The sequence below is a fragment of the Myotis davidii genome, unplaced genomic scaffold, assembly GCF_000327345.1.
Source record: "Myotis davidii unplaced genomic scaffold, ASM32734v1 scaffold394, whole genome shotgun sequence".
In the NCBI taxonomy this organism is placed as follows: Eukaryota; Metazoa; Chordata; class Mammalia; order Chiroptera; family Vespertilionidae; genus Myotis; species Myotis davidii.
In genome coordinates, this window is record NW_006287548.1 from 4,216,622 (window position 1) to 4,222,994 (window position 6,373).

Genomic DNA, 6,373 nt, shown 5'->3' on the forward strand with positions numbered 1-6,373 from the left:
CGTCCTCATGACCTAATCATCTATCAAAGGCTTTACTTCCAAATAACATTACACTGGGGTTAGGGCTTTGACATGTGAATTTTTCTTTTTCAGGGCCGGGGGGGTTGGGGCGGGGAGGTACAAGCTTTCATCCCATAACAGGTAAGGTACAAAATCTCAGGAATTTATATTCTCCATATAAGAATGTATCAATAACTGGCAGAATTTTATTTTTAAATGGCAATTTGTAGTCTTATGTTCTCTTTTAAAAGTTTCTTTTTTTTTTTAACTGTTCAATTCTTGAACTTCCATATACAGAGAAACAGCAATTTGACTAAATGCTCTGTTTTTGAGATCTGGATTGTTATTTGCACTGTTATCATCATGAACATCCTATAAACTTGTGTTTGCAGTGATAGCACTTTACATTATTACAAAAACAGTTTTATATGCAGTGTCAAATTTTATTTTCCAAAATACATTCTCTGAGATAGCAAGAATATATATTTTTATTTTTCAGATAAATTCCAGGGAGATTCTGGGGTATTTAGATTTATACAGGTAGAACATGGTAGTGCTAAATCCTAAGTAAACAGTCCTGTTTTATCAACTTCATATTTTGGTATCCATATCACATCACATCACATCACATCACATCACATCTTATCACATCATTCCAACGGGTAGTTCCTGCCATAACACTGTACTCACAAATGGCACACCCTCCTCAAAGTCTCCAGCATACAGTACTCTTTGTCCCCACCTTCCTCATTTTGCTGCTTTGATTCCTTTAAAAAAAAAAATCCCTGGGGCTTCAGAAATGAAGAGCCACTTAGTTAAACTAGAATTTACACTTCCCTCTTTAAAAGTGTGGGTCTGTTATTTGCAATTATCACTTGCAAAGTGATGATCACTTTTCATAATGTGAATGACTAAGGCGAAATAACGTTAGGGTGATTTTGCTTCTTTCTTCTATTATTCTGCCATTAGAGGCCTGATGCACAAAATTTGTGTTAGGGGCTCGGTCCCCGAAGCCCTGGCTTCATCTGGAAGGTCGTCCGGCTGTCTGGTCTAATTAGCATATTATGCTTTTATTATTATAGATACCTACAGGACGTCTCAATATTGTAATCTTTTTATTGGTTATTCTCTGAAGGGCAGTGACCACACATGTCCCAATCACTGATTACATTATTGCAGCAATCCTCTGATATAGGTAACCCTCTTTACGATTTTGTTTTACAAAGAGCAGAAAACTGGTGCTAGAGGGTTAAATAACATTTCAGGATCACAGATAATCCTGGCAGGTGGCAGAACCTGGCTTTTTGGGTGCAGGGCTCTCCCTCTCAAAGTCAATCCAAATGGAGTCATGAATGAATTTGCAACAGCTTAAGATCATCCTCTAATTACATTGGTCCCAACACAATTGAAGCTATAATTCCACCCATTGTTTCAGGAAGATCCTGCCTTGGGTGACATTACATGCTCTCCTTTGACACTGCCATGAGATTTCTTTCCTCTGTTGTGCCACTTGTGAGTCCCATTTCATTAAGACTTGGGATAACCTGTATTTATCTCCCTACTAGAGGCCTGGTGCAGGAATTTGTGCATGGGTGGGGCCTGACTGGGGAGGAGGGGCCATGGGAGGTGTGTGTGTGGGGGCGATCAGGGCCCCGATTGGGCTGGTTGGCCACCACAGTGCACATTATAGTGACCAGTCGTTCTGGTTGCTTGGCTTTTATATATATAGATTCTTCCTACGTATTTATTTACTGTGTTGGAACATAGATATTGTGACTTCTGAAATTCTCTATCTTTGCATAAAATGCATCTTCAAAAATTGTGTAATTTGAGCAGTGCTCCCCCCTCTAGAGCATGCCTGTTTGGATCTTCTTGTCTCTCCTAAGCTCCAAGGGCCCATCTTTTACCTCTCTAAATTGTTTCCTGAGCCCATGAAGCCCAGCTGGCTCACTTCTTTCACTGCTCACTTCTACTACCTCTATAACTTTCTAAATAAACTTTCACTACAGAAAAAATTTTGTGTCATTTGTAATACCAAGTAATAGGAATTGCTCTGGAATACACATTGAGACAAGAATCATATTATAAGGCAAAGTAGAAGTGGAGAAATAAACACAACCTTAGAGAGAAAACTGTTAAAGACCATGTCCAAACTATTAGGATATGAGACATAACAAAGTACTGCCCATATCCCTGAACTCTGTTTTCCTGATGTTTTGTTATAATTCTACCCCTAGGATCTTCAAGCACAGCTTTTAGCTGGAACCTACACCATGGGAGAAAATACCAACCTAGGGTCTGCTACCCAGTAAGCACTCATGGATAAAAGTAGCAAATATCCTATAGACTGAGACTTATAGAACATACATAAGAAAGCAATGAAAGATTATTTAAACACTAGAGGCCGGGTTTATGAATTTGGGCAGGAGGGGTCCCTCAGCCCAGCCTGCACCCTCTCGTAATCCAGGACCCCTTGGGGGATGTCTGACTGCTGATTTAGGTCCCCATCCTGAAGGGATCCCTGTGGGATCTAGCCTAAACCGGCAATCAGATATACTTCTCACAATCCGAAACCACAGGCTCCTCACCTCTCGTCTGCCTTCCTGCCTGCCTGATCACCCCTAACCACTCTCCTTCCTGCCTGATCACCCCTAACTGCCTCTGCCTCGGCCCCCACTGCGGCAGCTTTGTCTAGAAGGACGTCCAGAAGGACATCCAGAATGACGCCTGGAAGATCATTCGGCTGTCTGGTCTAATTAGCATCCTCCCCTCCTGGCCTGATTGCCCCTAACCACTTCTGCCTCGGCCCCCTCCACCATGTCTTTGTCCGGAAGGACATCTGGAAGGTCTCCTGGTCTAATTAGCATATTACCCTTTTATTAGTATAGATTGCATGAATATGTTGAATTCCAAGTAACTTTAGCATAACATCTTTGCCCCCTTCTTCTAACAATCCAGATACTCTGATTAATAATCATAGGGTGTTTAGAATGTGAAGATGCTGTCATTATTTCTGAATTTAAGCATTAAATAGTATTACACATTCAAGGTATTCGAAAAGACTAAATTTCTAATAATTTATTTTCCATTACTTTGACCATTAGGTATATGTCACACTTTACAGAATAATACATTGAACGCAAGTGTGTTCGAGTACACATGCACACACATACTTGATTAGGGGGAAAGTCTTCAAATCGATTGCCTGCACTCCTTGACAAAGCTCTACAGCATTATGCACTGTTTCATTAAAATTCTTTCTATTATTTTTAGCTCTTGACAATTGTTTTACTTAATTAATTCAATCAATCGTAGATTACTGCCATTTATGTATGCAGAAACCTGGGAACTTTATTAACTCTCATAAATGCCAAAATAGAACAGAAGCACCGGAGGACTGATAATTAAATGCATCTTTTAATTTCTAACCTATAAAAGGAATTTAGCTCATGCTCGCTTGCAGGATTTTGTCATTGTGTAGACTCTGGATTAGCACCTTCCCTTCAAGTCTAAGCTGTATGTGACCCAGGAGGGGAAGTCATGACCTTTCATTCCCTCTAATATAATGTGCCAGACATTGATATTTCATTGCAAACCATCAATGAGCAAAATAGTAAGATCCTTGAAGGGAGAGTTATATTTACTACTATATTGCTACAACCTAGAAAGGCATCTGGCACATAGTAAGTGTTTGATAAATATTTTTCTAAAAGATGAACAAATTGTTTTTGGCTTTGAGAGGATACTTACATATTTGGTCTCCAAATACCACATAGCAGAAGATATTTATTGAAAGTAAATGTTTATTATCCAATAATTAATAATAATACATGTGATTCATCAGCCTAAAAATAAAATCAAAGAATAAAAAATAACTTTTTTGGCTTTTTGATTCTTAATATTCCTTAAGCCACAGAAATCATGGGGAAAAACTGAACTTACTACCTTAGACATTTAGTAAAAAAAAAAATAATTTCGTTTCTTTTTCTCTCAGAATGAAGTATTCTAAGTCCTAAAACAGGTAAGATACATTTTCATCATCCTAAAGGGAACAGTGATGTTTCTTAATTTTCAATATAGAGTCACACTTAGCCCTCCTTGGTTTTATCTTTAAGGCTCTGATGCCAGGATGTCCTTATCAGTCAAACACGGGTCGCATGCAAAAATTAGGCTAACAAGCCCATGGTGGTTTATAGTAATTGTTGGTTGGACGTGTCTATTGTTTTGTAGAAGCCATGATCAGTATTCCAGCCATTTCCAATTACCATCATGATTTACTGAATGAGTTAAATGGGTGTTCTTAGAGGAGAACCTGTAAAAGGGGAGAAGAAAGACAATCACACTCGTGTTCAGAATGAAAACATTCCTTAGGGACATTCTATCATTATTTAGAGAGTCATTTTAAAGTTTATATATGGGGATATGGTTGGGTAATGTAATCAGACTGTTCTGTTAAAAATATTTAAAGGGTCTTCTCTCTTCCCCAAAGTTGCTATATTACTAATGAATTCATTGCTATTTTGATTTTGTGCCATTTGATACATGCCTGGAACAATTTGAGTCTGAAGGCAAAAGCAGAGTTGTCTGATAGACCTACGTCCTTTAATTAACAAATTAAACTCTCTTGAATTGTAGCTCTTGACCAGCACTAAATTTGATGGATGATTCGAAGATCAGGAAAACACTAGGCACAGATGAAGCCATCTTTTTTTTCTTTCTTTTAAAATATGTTTTTATTGATTTGTTTTTCCTTTTTTAGAGAGAGAGGAAGAGAGAGGGATAGAGAGAAACATCGATGAGAGAGAAACATCATCGATTGGCTGCCTCCTGCACGCCCCCCCTCTGGGGATTGAACCCACAACTTGGGGCATGTGCTCTGACCAGGAAGCGAACTGGTGGCCTCTTGGTTTTTGAGTAGATGATCAACTGCTGAGCCATACTGGCTGCGCAAGCCATCTTTTCTTGAGGAAGAAAAGAGACCACTGAGCACAGCTTCCTAACATGGCCCTAGTCTCATGCAGTAGGATGAGCTTTGGTTCTAGGTTTAATAGACAAGTTTCTTTCTAAGCGATGCCTGCAGATACATTGTTCAGACTAAGGGAGTAATTTTGGCTATGGAACAATGCTTCCTCATGCCCCACTGATTAACTGTTTGCATGACCAGCCATCATTTTGTAGCAAACCATAACCCATAAATCTGAAAATTCTGTTTATTTACAATAGACAGTGTACACAGTCAAGATACATCCTCATAACAACACTTTACAGATATGGCCTCCCCATTATCTTTCCAACCCTACTAAATACCATTAGCGAGTTAACCGGCAAGTCTGGTCATTAGCATGCATGCGGAAAAGGGTCAACTAGGCAGGCCTGGGTTGCTCAAATCCTGCACATTCCCAAGAAAGCCAGTCTTCAGGATTGGCCTTGGCTGGGTGGGAGATGACCTACAGAGAGCTCTATTTTGAATAAGAGCACCCCCCCCCAAAAAAAACCCCCCACCTAAAATCTTTAGTAGAATAAGTGGAAACTTTACTTGGTAATTTTGCAGGTGTGTGCCTACGAGTGTGTGCTGTATAATTTATATCTTGCTACTTTCAAAAAGCATATGAGATGGTCTAATACATAATACAAATAACGCGATTAAAATAGAGATAGGGCTGGGCATTTTCAGACATATAGAAATAGAAGCAAAGCCACCCCTTCCTAGTGTCTTAGAGCCAGCCAGCCATTAATAATACAGACATTTTAAAAGCAAACCCTGTTTTCCCTTTGACACACCAGTGAAAGCCCGTGGTGACAGATCTCAGATCCTCATTGTCAAGAGGAGATGAGGGAACTATTGTGCTTCACCCACGGGAATCATTCCTTCCTAACTGTATCAGGTCCTGGGAGACCGGATATTCTTCAGCTCAAATGTCTGTAAAGCGAGGTCTCTGGCATCTTGGTGATTATGCCTCCAAGAAAAAGAACAGACATTGCCCCAAACGAAGGTGTTTACACACACACAAACTGTTAAAGAATATTAGTTGTCTTTCTTTAATGCCTGGATCCAAAACTCACAAAACAATTTTGACCCAGATTTCTGGTGGCGTAGAATCTCTCTCTCTCTCTCTCTCTCTCACACACACACACACACACACACACACACACACACACACACACACACTGGTGATCAGCGCACTCTAGACAGTAGGGAACGTTGGGTCCCCTCCCCAGGGAGGGGCCGAGGGCGCCCCTAGGGACCGGGCGTTGGGACCAGGACGGAGTGGAGGGTAACAGGGAGGGTGCGAGCTGCGGGTTGCCGCCGCGCTCTGAACCCTCGCCCTCGGGTGCTCTGGGCGGCGGGAGGCAGTGCCAGGGAGGAGCGCGA